The 16,312-nt window shown below is 40.3% G+C and overlaps 1 pseudogene; it reads right to left on the bottom strand.

The window, feature by feature from the left end:
* Positions 1-1,415: 1,415 nt before the first annotated feature.
* On the bottom strand, positions 1,416-15,397 carry LOC133766368 (small ribosomal subunit protein uS2B-like; annotated as a pseudogene).
* Between the last annotated feature and the right edge of the window lie 915 nt (positions 15,398-16,312).

Below are 16,312 nucleotides of genomic sequence, written 5' to 3'. Positions count from 1 at the left end.
GAAAGTTGTACAACTCTTTAAATGTATTAGACGAGGTTGAATTTGCACATTTGTACTTTAAATGGGTACACTTTGTGGTAGGTAAAATATATCCTAAAAATCTATTTAAAAATTTATATTCATAGCTCAAATGTGAGAAGATATATCTCTATATTTAAAATTATTTATTGATTTATTTATATAAGTTGAATAGATTTCATGTATTTCAGATGTAAAGTTTTTGGACCATAAGATACTTCTCACTCTCCTTCCCTCACACACTCCCACCCTCGCTCTCCCTTCTGTTCTTATTTTTCTGCTAATTTTTCATTGATATACTTTCAATTTACTTTATAATCACAAGCTTGATCCTCTATTAAATAAAGAATTCAATAAGTAGTAAGTAGAAAAACAACTGTTCCTCAGGTGTATAGACAAGGACTATAAACAATAATCAAATCTTAAGATGTTACTCATTATACTTTTTGGATTCTGCATATTAGTTGCTACAAATCAGAGACACTATGTGATATGTATCTTTCTGGAGCTGGCTTATTTCACTAGCATAATACTCTCCAATTGCATTCATTTTGTTGTAAAAGGCAGGATTTAATTTTTTATGGCTGAATAGTATCCCATTGTGTATATACATCACATTTTTTTTTATCCAGCCATCAATTGATGGACATCTGGTTTGATTCTATATCTTAGCTATAGTGAATTGAGTTTCCATGAACATGTGAGTACAGATAACTCTTTCATATCCTGATTTCATTCCTGTTGGGTAAATTCCCAGGAGTGGTATGGCAGGGTCATATGGTAGATCTACTTTCACATTTTGAGGAATCGCCAAACTTTCTTCCAAATTGGTTGCACTAGTTTACATTCCCACCAACAGTCTATGAGGGTACCTTTTCCCCCCTTCACTAGCATTTGTTATTAATTTATTTTTGGCTTATAGTCATTCTAATTGGGGTGAGGTGAAAATTCACTGGGCTTTTGATTTGCATTTCTATGATGGCTATTGATCCTAAGAGTTTTTTCATGTGTCTATTGGCCATTTGTATTTCATCTTTTGAAAAATGCTTATTCATATCCTCAGCCCATTTCTTAATTGGATTATTTGTTTTGTTGTTGTTGAATGTCTTGGGCTCTTTATATTTTGGATATTAATCTGTTATCAGATGTATAGTTTGCAAATATTTTCTTCCATTCTGTTGGTTGCCTCTTCCCTTTGTTGAGTACTTCCTTTTTTTGTGCAGAAGCTTCTCTCGATATATTCTTTAATTTACACAATTAATCTAATAACCTTTCTAAATAAATACTTACCTTACCAGGTGTCAAGAAAGGAAGCTGGATGTTATTTCTGCAATTAACTGGATATAAAAATCCTTAGGCTGAGATCATCTTTTTTTTATATTTTTTAGGAATTAGTGTCATTTTGTTTCAGAGCCTGTCTGGAAAAGCATCTTGCGACCACTCAGTTCAGTGGCCTGAGCAGTAGGAGCTGCAGCCCAGTTTTCTGGGGCAGGCCGAGTGTTATAGCCTGCAGTATGGAATTTAGTAGCAGTAAACTCATGAGTCATGGCAGTCCATTCACCCTGAAATTCCTCTTTGATCAGAGCTTTTTCAGCAGCAGCCCGTTCTTCCTTTACAATCTGTTTGGTATCTGTAGAAGTAGAGATCAGGCATGACCTTCCATGGGTGTTCACAGGAGATAGTACTATGCATGTACAGAATTTTCTGGGCCAGCATCCACTACATCAGACTCACTGAGTGAGCTACCTTGTTGTTTCATGGGATGACAATGTCCACACAGAGCAGAGGAGAGTCTGTTTCACACAGAGCTATGGTAGGCAAGTTCACAAAAGATGCCTCTGTAAGAAGCTGGTGATCAGCCCTGGGATCAGTGACCACATTGCTCCCAGAAGGCTACCTGGATCTGGTGAACAAAGTTTCCAGGCATGAAGTGGCTAGCAATGGGAGTGACTGAATTCAGTGGCAGCAGCAAACTTCAGCCTGACCCTCTAGCCCATGTTCCTGGAGGATGTGACACTGACATCAGCAGGATTTTCAACTGTGACAATGGCACAATCAACCAACAGATGCTTCTCCCAGGACCTCTCCAGGTTGATCATGTAGCTATCATCACTTTTCCTTTTGTAGATGTGCTGTTTCATCTGCAGGTCAAGGTTGGTGCCAACTCAGTGAGTTCCTGCTGCAAGGAATTTGAGAACATTCCCTTCTTTCACCTGCAGGACAGCAAGTGCTCTAAGTGTTCCTTGGAGCCAGGTGGGGAATTACAGGAAAATATAAGCTTCTGGATGATGTGGAAGGTCAGATTGTCTTTGTTGGATCATTGGATCTCTTGAGCAAATGTTTGGTGATTTAGATTTTTACCCTGTCCATACTCAGGTAGTTTCTGTGGATGTTCAGAGATCTCTGCTAATGACCATGTGGTCTGCACTGAGAGGTCCCTATTGGGGTACCCTGCTTTCATTTGTTCTCTTGAACATCAGTCTGGTTCCTGTCATTGTGGATTCTGTTCCTTGCCTTTTGCTTCTATGACCCAAAATCTGTAGATCCATTGTCTTCCTTAAGTCCTCCCATCAGGGAACTTTCTGGGTCACTTGCAGTTAAACTCTTAGTGCATTATGAGCAAGGATACTTCTGAGACTTTTATGGCAAATCACCTAGCTATCAAGACTTGAGGTTCCTCGAGGCTAATTGTAAGGACTTTTCCCAGGATTTTCTGCTTTCAGGCTTTTCATCAATCTACCTAGTGTTTCTCCATTATGCAGTACCCCATATTCCCCCATCTTAACCCCTACTTCTTTGCTTACAGAAAAAATATAATATTCTCTAGTTCACTAGGCATCCTTCTGGGTAAGTCAATGAGAGCTAGTAGGATTTCAAAAAAGAAGCCTATCTACTTACCCAAGGCTGACTTGCAAGTCAGTCTTATGTTCTTAATGCAGACTCAGAAAAATCCTACTTCATCCAAAGTAGACTTCTCCTGAAGTTTCATTTATTGAAATATAACTTAGATACAATTAAAAGTATCCTTTGGTGAAAACATACATGTTGGGTGGGCATTGTGGAACAATAGATTAAGCCACCATTTGGGACAACTCATATCCCATATCACTGTGCCTGGGATTAAATCCTGCCTCAGTTTCCATTCCAGCTACCTGCTCATGTGTACTGTAAGAGCTAGCAGATTATGAATAAAGAACCTGGGTCTCTGGCACACACATGGGAGACCTCAACTGAGTTACTGGCTCCTGCCAGGAGCAGGAGCAAACAAATGCTTGCTGTTGCAAGTATTTGGAGAGTAAACCAGCAGATGAAAGATCTCTCTCTCTCTTTTGCTCTTTTCATAATGTGTGGCCTCTTTCAAATACATAACTAAATTTAAAAGAATATATACATGTTGACAATACTTTCTATTAGGTATATGTATTATATATCCTCTCAATTCAGTGATGCATGAATCTGATTTATATTTCCAAGAGTGCAAGGGAAGACTCTGGGAGTGGTGGTGGAGGGCTTTTGAGGAGATTGGAAAGGGCAGATTTGTGAGCCAGAGATATTCTAAGAAATGAATAATCTTGGGAGATGCATGTCATCAATATATGGGTAGAGATCTTGTATGAGCTGCAGGCTTTCTGGCCTTCCTCTGAGGTTTGTGAGTAGTTCTCCTACATCTTGCTTGACTTCCACAGCTTCAGACTGGACAAAGTCAGCTCCCAATCAGATCTAGATACAGCTTTTAAAACATTGCTTCTTTTCAACCTAAGATTCCCAGTCCATGAAAGAGAAGTCAGGAATAGATTTGATTGCTACAATTTACAATAAGGTACAAGAAAAGCTGCTATAAGTTTCTTGAATTTTCAAAGATTGCTAGAACCTGAGTTCAGGATCTAATTTGTATTTAAGCTGTAAGGCCATGGCTTTCTCACATCAAGCCATGGCTGTTTTAAGTCACCATCTTCCTGACTTTGGGATACATCTCTGTGCCTCTTCCACTTTAATCTTACCCCAGTGAGAGCTTCTTTTCCTTCTACATTCTTACCAGCATCCTTGCAAAGAATTTCATAAGGACAGTAAGTTAACCCTAGATACTGAAAACAGTGGCTCATCTATCCAAGGATACTAAGAAGCCATGTGGAGTTCTTATAACCATACAACACACTAAAACACAAATGATAAGAGTATAGACTTAAGTATACTAATGTTTAAATCCAATCCTATAGCCCTCCACCCCTGCTCTTGACTTTTCCCATTTCTTGAGTCTTTAGTTTGAGCCAGACACTGCCCACAACTTTTTACATACACGGCAAGTACACGTCAGAATTCAATAACCCAAGAAGATAATTTCATTCCTATCACTTTAATCACAATAATTCAAACTCCCAGTCTACTTGATAGCTGAGAAGCCCATCTTTTACTCAGCATTTCTGAAAATCCCTGGAGAATGCTTAAAAACTATCCCCCAAAACCTAATAATCCATTTTCTTTTGCTATTGTAGCCCTTGCTCATTTCCAACATGGTCTCCAATCTTCCCATGTGTCTCTGTTAATGTGCACGCATATCATCTGCACGGGCTGGAAGACTGCTTTTTTTATTACTCCTCTGCCATGTGGGCCCAGAATCACCACACTCCCCATCAAAGGTAATGCAAAGATGAAACATCTGTACAATTTTTTAAAAATTCCTGAGCGCAAAAGACACAACCACTTCTAGATACAGTATATATGTCTCTTTGAAGATCCCAGGAAGGTAGTTGCTTGTCCTATCAATTGTCTCTGTCCAGCAGGATGGCTCACTGAGGTGTTTCTCTGCCTAGTAACCAACATGAGCTCTATGATGGGTTGCCTGTAAGGAAGGCCACCCACAATCCTTCCCAGCTGCTGTCCAAGTGCAGGCTACCTCCCTAGCCAAGAAGCACATTGTTTACCACCACTCCCCACCTAGAATCTGGGCTGGTCTTGCCGATAGAAGGTGGATGAAGTGATAGTCTCCCAGTTCTGAGTTGAGACTCTTAAAAGGTCTGTGGGCCTCTGCTTTGTGTCTTGTAAGCTATTATCATGTCAAGAACTCACATAGCTTTATGGAAAGAGAGAGAAGCATAGAGGGGTTAGGTCATGTTTTTAGTCAATGATGAAGTTGGGATTTGACTTGCCCACTTAACCTCTTCTATTCTAGTTCTGCAGTTGTGGCAATTATTTAATGTCTGCCTAGACTTAAGTTTTCCTTTTTATATATAAAACAGAACTGTAAAATTGGAGACTATCGTAAGAATTAACAAAAATACTTAGGAAATAGTCAACCATATACAGATGCATACACACATACACATGAAACACACACAATATTGAATGACCAGCAAATCATAAATTCACATTGACACCAAAACTAGATCAGAGAGTTGCTTGTGTAAGTGAATTCATTTTAGTTTACTATGCAAAGAGACACAGAACATCACTGCCTTTCAGGATTCATAGTAAAACATAGATAGCAGTTTTCTCCAAAATCAGTACCATGCTGTTTGCTGGTGCTCAAAGTTGCAGCAGTAGTCACGTGTGTGGGAGATAAAGTCTGGTGAGTCAAGGTCACATCAGACCTTCTGGAAACACAGCAGGCGCTCTGCAAGTCCATCCTCATATCCGAGGAGTAGAAGCTTCCTGCATTATTTCATTTGTACCATGCCGATCCTGGGCCAGGTGCACTCTTCATTGTGGGAGTTCTGCAATGCACTTTAAATTGAAGAGTTCTGTAAAGTCAGGCATTGGCAGTGTCCTCATTCTGACCATGTGTAAATTTTGCCTTGAAATACAGCTTGTGCCCAGGATATCAACAAACTCAAGGCTGGACAATTACAACAGAAGACTCAATTTCAAAATCCAAGCCATTTTTTGAAAGAGTAGAATGATGGTGTCATGTATAATGAGATGTGCTGGTGATTTCCTTTTAAACAAAAACATACTCCAGGGGAAAACTGAAAACCAGGGTTTACAACAGTACATATAATTACACAGAGTAATGAGGTTGCTGGTTCATATATGACTGTCACGCTCCATAACTCACATGCAGACTTAAGTTGCCACAGCCAGAAAATCTCTGTTGCCCATATTCAGTTTAAATATTAGTGAGATTTAAAACTGTTTAAACAAGTAGATATTAATACTTGTATTAAACCATAGTAGATAGATATATTCTTAAACATATAAAGAAAGAAAGTGCTTCATATTTTTCTGTGATACAAACAAAATGATCAATTTAGAAAATGTGGAAAAGAGAGAAAAACAATGAAATCACCCAAAAGTCTGTAATTTTTATTAACCATAGTATTTTGATCTGTTACTTTGAATATTTTTCTTATAAATGTATTTATTGGTGTTATTATGAACAAACAGGTTGTATGTTTTTAAGAGCTTAAGTGTTTAACGTAATAAGGTCAACATTTTATCATATTAATAAATATTCATCCAGTGAATCAATTAATATTCAAACTAAATACATTAACATTTTATGAGATTTACTTATTTTATTTGAAATTCAGAGTTACACAGAGAGAGAAGGAGAGGCAGAAAGAGAGAGAGAGATAGAGAGAGGTCTTCCATCTGCTGGTGCACTCCCCAAATGAACACAACAGCCAGAGCTGCACTGATCCGAAGTCAGGAGCCAGGAGCTTCTTCTGAGTCTCCCACGTGGGTGCAGCTCAGCATGCCTTCTGCTGCTCAGGAGGAGGGCTATCCTCTACTGCCCACCCAGGTCATAGCAGAGAGATCGGAAGTGGAGCAGCTGGGTCTCGAACCGGGGCCCCTATGGGATGCCAGCGCTACAGGTGGCGGCTTTACCCACTATGCCACAGCATCGGCCCAACATTGACGTCTAAAATGAAGAACCAGTTTATATACTTCTACTTGAAGTGTTAGTGAATACTTGCCATTTATAAACTTACAAGCACTAAATATTTTATGATATTTCATTTCAAATCAATAAAAACGGATACCACTTTAATTTGAAAATAGTATTTTTGTGAATCCCAGGAATTCAATAATTTTCTGTGCATATTGGCCAATTGTGTATTTTCATTTGTGAATGACTAGATCTTGCTCTGGGTCCAATGAGGTGAAAGCAGAGATTGGAAGTTTTTAATAGTTGGAACAGTCTCTTTCTGTAAAAAAAAAAAAAAAAAAAAAAAGTGATAAAGCTTTGCTATCTATGACAAGTGTTTTTCTCAGCTTGAGGGCTAGCTTTCATATATGGCTATTTTGCTTAGAGCAACGTAGTTTTCTTCTGTGTTCAATCCCAGGAACCTGCAAAGACCTACAAAGGTAGAACTTCCAATCAGGAAGTTCTTAACATAGTTTGGGTGAGGCACAGTACGTGTTTGTGTATGCAGGTGGCTGTGGGCTGTCACTCTCCAGGTGAGCTTGCCCTAGCCTCACCCAACCACAAACCTGGTCCGACGGCCAGTCTAACAGTTGTGCCACCGCAATGGCTTTCGGGAAGGGTGGGAGGCAGCTCGGCACGCTTTCTGCTGCGCAGACGTGGATAACCTTGCCAAGGACCCACTTACAGAGCAAGTTGCTCAAAATAAAATAGGAGGAAGACTTTTAAGACGTGGAACATCTGTGGTAAACTCATTTTTCTGTGTGAGCACCAATGGCGATGCCTGTCTGGGTCCGCTAAGCAGCATTTCGATAACAGTTGAAAATTCATTTTATTTCATTATCAGAACTGTTCAAGCACCCCGGTTTGGATCAGGGAACAGATTCTTAAACCTGCAGGAAGCTCATTTACCCCTGCTGAGGCTCCAACTCCTTTTCTTCAGGGAAGGTAGAGATGGCTCGCTTTCAAGTCCTGGCAGATACACATATACAGTATGTGTATATATGATTTGGATTGAAGGAGCATAAACACCTCTCAGGATCTCCCCTCTCTAGCAATCTTAATATTATCCCTTTCCTGTTTTACTTGGGTCTGGTTCAAGGCTACTTTCCCCATCCTCTCATCCATTTACAAATACGGTGCTCTCTGAATTAGCAAACAGAGATGTGCTTCTCAGGTGGTGCAGAATTCATCAAAGATCCGAGCATCAGTTCTCTGAACAGCCAACATCGAGGCAAGTTGAGTATTTTTTAAACCACAAACACTGATTGAGAAAACTTTTAAAGAATCCCAGATGGCATTTACAGATTCAGAACCAAATTAATGGAGAGGAAAAATCCATATAATTTGAAGTCTTTAAAGTGAAAGCAGTAAGACTTTTGAGTTGTTCGTCGACTGAGACACTCCTGGGCTCAAAAACTGTAACGGCAACAATTGTGTCTTGGATCCTCTGGGTCAGAGAAGGAGCCAAAAAAGCCAAGGTGCTGGAAAGAGGCTGATTGAGTAATGCTCAGGCGTGAGAAATGGATGCACTACTGGCAGATGGAGGTCATGGTGATTGCATGACACACCAATGAAGGTGACAAAAGAGGTGTGGCCACTTCAGGCCATTTGGCATAGAGTAACAGGAGTGAATGACAGTCCAGACAGTCAACACTGTGTGGCAGCTGGCCCAGGAATCAGAGATGAAATATTGCTTGGAAGTCCAGGTAGGTGTGTCCCATGTCTGGTTGAGGGAGTGTAGAAAACAACTCTAAGAAGACGTTCACTCTCAGGCTGCCAGCAGGAGGGAGCCACTATCCTGTCCTTGGAAGGAGCACAGGGCAAGTAACTGAAGCAATGACCCAGGCACAGCAAAGTCAGTTAATCCCCATCAGAGGACCAGAGAGGGTAGCCCCATGGCTGAGGGCTGGTGGAACAGTGGTACAGAGGGGTCAGCTTGAGGCTGGACCTCTGCGTGCCTTGGTTTCTGGCTCCTTCTGTTCACTTCACTAAATATGGGATTAGTTTCATGGCTCCGGGGTTACTAAGTGTGCAGGAAGAAAAGTACCCAGCTGGGCTAATGTTAAATCTATGCAATTATAATGTGATTGAGTTCAACTATTTTTAGGAAGTTAACAAGGAAAATATGAAATTAATAGCATTTTACTAAGTTTCAGTGCCTGGCAGATTGTGTTATTATTTTTTTAAGACTGAACTTTCTCGTAATATGATTAAATATTCAAAATGGAAAAGACTAAATTAATTTGTAGGCAAGGTAAGAGGGGGAGGGGAAGGAGTCAGGAGCCTGATGTATGCTAAAAATTTTACATTAAGATTGGTTGATTTTGAAGGCAGTATGTTTATTTGTCACATCAATCTGTTTCTGCCTTTCAATCAGTCTGCCTATCAAGATACTGTGCAAAGTTGAGGCTGTGTCATTGTGTGTTTGTGGCTTGGAGACTTTTCAGGAAAATCAAGGGGATTGGAGCAGTAGATCAGCAGGCTAGAACATGGTCCAGGAAGAGCTGGACTCTGCTTTGAAGGCTAAATGACTGGGTTATGGACTAACACAGGCAGCAACCACAGAAGGCTGTGATAGATGCCCTAGGGAGCTTTTAATTCAGGCCTCTGATGAAGTCCAATGTTTCTGTGCATGGTTTCATTTGCAGAAGTCCTATAACATGGGTACTGTTTTTCATATCCAGCAGAGGAGAAAACTAAGCCTTAGGGTCGATCAGAAACAGTCCCAAGATGCCGTAATGACTAACACAGCTGGATAGGGCCCACGGATCTCTCTGACTTGCAAATGTATAGGACTAATACTGTATATTGCATATGGTCTTCTAGTCTGATTATATTTGTCCTATTATCTTCAACCCAATTGATTCACTGTTATTCTGAAAGTTCAGATCACATATGTTGGTAACACAGGTAGAATATTTTATTTGAATTCCCAACTTTCAACTGATTCACTCTTTGCTGGCATGAAATTAGTAAGATGGCTACATTAACGCTTCTTTTAATGCTCTTTTAAAAAAGAGTACATTTTTAAATGTGAAAATAATGCATTTAAATGTGCTCTATAAAATGTGCATTTGTTTATAATAGACCAAGAAAATGGCAAGCGCAAAAGTACAAATTGTTTTAGATACAGCAATTTTTGTACTTAGAGTTCTTATAATGGACTAAAATACACATTTTTGTGTACATATGCTCAGAAATGTGTTTTTAAATGTTGACTTGTAATGTAGACATATCGAAAAATTCTCATTAATTGCAAATATATTCTAGTTACTACCTGTTTCTAGAATTAGTATAATATCTATTTCACTTTCATGACTAAAATAGAACAATTCACACACACATAATTCATGAGTAGGAAGCAATATGAGAAATAAACGTACAAAATGGTAAGCCTCTTACCTCAAAAGGCAAACATTTTTATTTTATATTTGAACAATTGTACTTGTTGTTTGATCTGAACAATAAAGACGGAGATGGGGAGAAATAAAGAGAGAAAGGTAAAAATGACAGGAAGGGAACAGAAGTAGAATTAATGGTAGGAGTAGGAGAAAATAGCACTTATTTATCCACATGACAAATAAAAATGAATGATTTTTGGCAGAAATATTTAATTAAGGTAAGACTGCGCCTTTTTTACTCATTTATATTAGGTTTAAATGCCAGAAAAATGTTATTATTTTGCCTGCTCTCATTTATTAAAATCATTTTTAAAATGTAGTTCCCAGACATCCATCTGTCATATCAGGAAATAAGCTAATTTTCTCTTTCTCTCTTTTGTACAAATATGCTAGGAGAAATTAAACTAATATAATACAAGTTATTATATATATTTCTCCACACATATGCTTCTTAGAAAAATTCTGAAAAATCTACAAGAAAAATCTACATTCTCATGAGCCAAAGAAAACAAAATCTTCACATTTTGATGAATTTAGATCTTTCCAGTCTTTTTTTATCCCCATCACTAAGTATGGATTTAAGTCAACACTTTTGCAAACTGTTAACATATCCAGAGTGCAACAATTATTGGATATATTATTATTATTCCTCCTTCCCTGCCCCACAGATTGAAAAGAAGCAACAACATTCTACAGGAACCCTAGTTCATGCATCTTACTCCGAGTCCAAAGGAGATGATGGTTTAGTCGAAACAGAGTTAATTTCAACCTTGCATCCCTCACTGCTTTTGATGTGTTCAACCATATGTGCGACAGAGCAGAGCTTCCATACACTCTTCCCCAGTCTTTCTCCCAAGTGCATTGTAATGATGATGGAACCATGAAAGCAGTATCAATGAAGAAATCACACAAGTTAGTGTCAGTGCCGAACACATCCAATGAACTGAATGTCTCAGCAGGTATCCATTGGTTCCAAAATTGGAACATAGTACATGGCAAGAATTTTCTTCCCTGGAGACAATAGCTAGTAATATGTCTCTTTTGATTCCATTAGCTTAGTTTAATGTATAAGTTGCTCTCTGAGCTACTTTGTCTTTTGCCAAAGATTCATGAAAGAAGTTCAAGTGAAGGAAAAGTTGATCATTCTGTGGGAAGTTTAAGTTCTATAGAAGCAGTTGGTACGTCTACAAGTGCACCTCTGCTTTACTCCCTTTTCAGTTAGTGCTGTGTGATTGGCTTCTGATTAGACTCTCAGGTCCACACACCAGCTGACCCTTGTGGCCTTCAGCTGAGGTGTGAAGAAAGTTATTCGATGTTTGAGAATGAGTTTATATTAATTATAACTGATATGGTTTACAGCCTTAAATATTACAGATGGAATAGAATCATATGGGCTCAGGTTAATATACCTGCATCCCTCATCACAGTGTCTGGGGTCAATTCCCAACTCTGACTCCCAGTTGCAGCTTCTTGCTAATATAAACCCTGGGGACCTGGAAGCAATGCCTCAGGTAGTTGGGTCCCTGCCATCTACACAGGATTGTGTCTTGAATACATAAAAAATATGCTGTTTGCTTATTTAAATGTTACAATTTGGTGCTTTCATATATGGATGGTTGACACCCACGTGGAATGAAATGCTGGGAGACTTCGTAGCTTCGACAATTTTATCCAATGAAGCCAATGATTTCTTCCTCAGGACAGTAGTTCTGACTTGATATTTTATATATTTTTTTGTCTTGAGGAAGTGTTAATGCCCATATTCTTCCTCAAAATTGTGTATAGAACATTATCCATTCATTGTATCTGGGCAGAGTGGACTTTCTTGTGTATTTTCTTATATTTCCCTTGAGGTTGTCATCTATTTTTGACTAACAAACTAGATTTTACTAATTTCTTTGCATTCTAGTCCCTCTGTGTTAGTCATCTTTTAGCTAACACCAACATTTTTGATGCATGCACATATATATACTTTTTGAAAAAATGTATTTATTTATTTGAAAGTCAGAGGTACACAGAAAGAGAAGGAGAGGTAGAGGAAGAGAGAGAGAGATCTTTCACTCCCCAATTGGCTGCAACAGCTGGAGCTGCACCAATCTGAAGCCAGGAGCCAGGAGCTTCTTCAGGGTCTCCCATGAGGGTGGAGGGGCCCAAGGACTTGGGCCATTTCTACTGCTTTCCCAGGCCAAAGCAGAGAGCTGGATCAGAAGTGGAGTAGCCGAGTCTCGAACCGACGGCCATATGAGATGCCAGCACTGCAGGCAGCAGCTTTACCTGCTATGCCACAGCACCAGCCCCATATATATACTTTTTTTTTGACAGGCAGAGTGGACAGTGTGAGAGAGAGAGAGACAGAGAGAAAGGTCTTCCTTTTCCATCGGTTCACCCTCCAATGGCCGCTGTGGCAGGTGCGCTGCAGCAGGCACACCGCGCTGATCCAAAGCCAGGAGCCAAGTGCTTCTCCTGGTTTCCCATGCGGGTGCAGGGCCCAAGGACTTGGGCCATCCTCCACTGCACTCCCGGGCCACAGCAGAGAGCTGGACAGGCAGAGGAGCGACTGGGACTAGAACCCGGTGTGCCGGCGCCACAGGCGGAGGATTAGCCTATTGAGCTGCGGCGCCGGCCTACTTTTTTTTAAAGGATTTTTTTATTTACTTGAAAATCAGAGTAAACAGAGAAAAACAGAGAGAGAAGGAAAGGCAGAGAGAGTGAGAGAGAGAGGTCTTCCATCCACTGGTTCACTCCCCATTTGGCCGCAATGGTGGGAGCTGTTCTGACCGAAGCCAGGAGTCAGGAGCTTCTTCCAGGTCTCCCACATGCATACAGGGGCCAAACACTTGGGCCATCTTCTACTGCTTTCCCAGGCCATAGCAGGGAGCTGGATCAGAAGTGGAGCAGCCAGATCTCAAACCGGTACCCATATGGGATGCCGGCACTTCAGGCCAGGGTGTTATGCCGCTGTGCCACATGCTGGCCCCCGTATATATACTTTTAATAATTATATAGAGCATCACTGACTAACTTCTGGAAGTGTTTTATTGTTGTGTTGAAACAGAGGGCTATACAGAATGAAGATGTCATTCCTTGTTTCCTTAATGTTGAGTTCCTCTTTCTTATCTTTCCCCTCAATAGGATTCCTTCCTGCAGCCTCTACTAAGCAAACTACATTCATTCCTTCATGTTGTTCAGTTCACTTAGTTACTTGCTGCTGCTACCTTTTTGCTTGCTGATGAATGAATCGGGGTAATTTCTCATAGTCTTTTCTGCTTTTAGTATTTTTGTGAGCATTGCAATTCCTTTAACTCCCATGTATGTTCTTTGTATTTGCCTTATGGTCTGGACAAGGGGATGGCAAACTTTTTCTGCAAGGACCACAGAGTCAACATGTTTGGTTTTGCTTGCAAAGCAGTCTGTTGGAACTACTCAATTTCTCCCTTACAACACAAAAGAAGCATAGGAGAATCTGTAAATGAATGCATGTTTCTGTGTTTCAATAGCAATTTATTTGTACCAAGAGAGAGCAGGCCATGGTTTGCTGGCCCCTGTTCTGCACCCCGTCTATCTGCCAGGACAGACTTGCTGTTATCCCATGACATTTTGGCATATGAAGAATTTATAAATGTTTCCATGCAGAGTTATGTTCATTGTTATTCATGAAGAAAAGCTAATAATAATAACATTTCTCAAACACTTAAATGACCTAGGAACTGTGTTATGCATGGTACATGAATTATCTCATTTAATTCCTCAAAGGCATTATGAGGTCGATTCTATTATTGGTATTATTTTAGAGATGAGCAAACTGGGTCACAGAGAGTTTAGTTTGCTCAAGAACACAAGGTAAAAGGAATTCTTGCAGTGAGTATTTGGCACAGCAGCTGCCTGGGATGCCCACATTCCATGTCGGAGTGTCTGAGTTGGAGTCTTGGCTAAGCTCTCAATTCTACCTTCCTACTTATGCGCATCCTGGGACACAGCATAGGATGCCTCAGATAGTTGGGTCCCTGCCATTCATTCTTAGGAGAGACACAGACTGAATTCCCAGTTTCTGGCTTCAGCCTGGCCCTACTCCAGCTGTTGAGAGCATTTAGAGAATGAACAAGTGGATGAGGGATCTCTTTGTCTCTTGATCTGTCACTATCAAATAAATAAATAATAAAAGTTTAATCTTACAGAGACTATTTGGACAAAATAAAGGCTATCCTTGTGGTCTACCTCTAGAGTCTATCCTAGAAACCCTAATCTGCTTCTATACACTGCCTCTATACACTGAAACTGACTACAGGGCAGAGGGCTATAAGTCCAGTGGCAACATGGCCTAAATGGCCTTCGAGTTTGTTATAACTGGTTCTAGACAAAGAAGTGACAGTGCTGTTGTTGCTGATCAGTCAGTCCTTGATGATCTTAAAGACCACATGTCACTCCCTCAGAAACCATGGTCAAGTATTTTAGCCAAGATAAATTCCTTGCTGTCTTCCTGTCTTCTTTTTCTAAAAATAATATTCATTTATACAAGAGGGAGGGAGGGAGGGAGGGAGAGAGAGAGAGGCAGGCTAGGAAAAACTAGCTAGGCATAGCAGCAGCGACCATGTGTGTCTCTGCCCAGCATGTACAAAGGGACTGTTTTATATGTCAATCAAGATACCCATCCTGGTCCAGGCCCCCAGAATCAAAAGTCCCCTCAACCTGCCTGTCAGTCAGTGGGGCTGCACATTCCGGGGTCCGTCCTCTTCACCCTCCCTGCCTCCCCTCTCACAGGTTTGGTGGGATGCAGAGGGGGGCATTGGGAGAAGCAGAGTCAGAGAGATGGAGCTCAGCAGGGGCAAGGCTCTGTGCCCACCTGATATGCTGTTTGGTAAAGAAATAAAGGTTGTGTGCCTGGGAGGGGGCAGAGAGAGAGAGAGAGAGATCGTTCATCTTTCACTTGGAAGACACCCACAGTGGCAGGGCAGTCAGGAAACAGGAATGCAATCCAGATGTGCCGTTTGGGCGGCGGGGACTCCACTACTTGAGCTATCATGGTTGCTTCCCAGGATCTGCGTTTATGGGAAGCTAAAGTCAAGAGCTCGAGCTGGGGATCTAGTGCAGGCACTCTGATGAGCATGGGGTGCATCTTAACTGCTAGGCTAAATGCCTGCTCCCTCTTGCTACTATTTGGTTATCTACAGAGAATTGAACAGAAGACCAAATCATTAGTAGAGAACATAGATTATTCAATGGGGATACCAAAGTAAATACTTACTTTTTCATCCACAAGATTTGAGCAGGCAGCAAATCAGAGAACTTCGAGCATTTGCAGAAATTTTGGGTTAGCATAGCACATCTGAAGGATGTTCTTTGGTTGATAACTGTGAATAGATGCCCTTCCTTTTGCTTTCTGGAATGTAAGAGAGGAGGAAGCAGGTGCCCATATTAAATCTTTCCCTGGCTTCTTTGCCCCTGTGATAATTGAGTGCACATTGGAAAAAAATCTCAGTCTGCAGAAGAAAGTTTTCTCTGAAGTGAAATGGTCCAAGAACAGACTGCTATGGAAGTGCCCTCAGAATTTTCGAGAGAATGTTTTCACACAAAATGAATATTCTCTGACCATCTACTACTCATAAAGCACTAATTCATTGTTTAATATGTAACAGGCACTGCTATATAAGGGATAAACATGCTATCTGACATAATTTAAAAAACTAACAACCTTTGGAAAAACAACCTTATTATGAAAAATGTTTATTATAAAAAATCTGAAGAATAAAGGAAAGATTAAGGGAAAATGAAAAATCATATTTAATTCTCCATCCAAAGAGAACCAATTCACTGATTTGATATGCTATATATTTTCCTGCATATACTCTATATCTAGATTAATATTGAGACAGCATCATGCAGCTTTATGTCCTTCCCTTACGATTCCATGTTGTAGAGTAACCATTTTCAATATCTTTGAATGTCATGCAGAAGTATCATTTTATGATGCATGATTTAAAGGGCACATTATATTCTAATTCCCACCCGCTAGGCATCAGGATTTTCTTCT

This window comes from Lepus europaeus, chromosome 9 (assembly GCF_033115175.1).
Source record: "Lepus europaeus isolate LE1 chromosome 9, mLepTim1.pri, whole genome shotgun sequence".
NCBI classification, from domain to species: Eukaryota; Metazoa; Chordata; class Mammalia; order Lagomorpha; family Leporidae; genus Lepus; species Lepus europaeus.
This window is presented reverse-complemented; position numbering and strand designations above follow the sequence as displayed.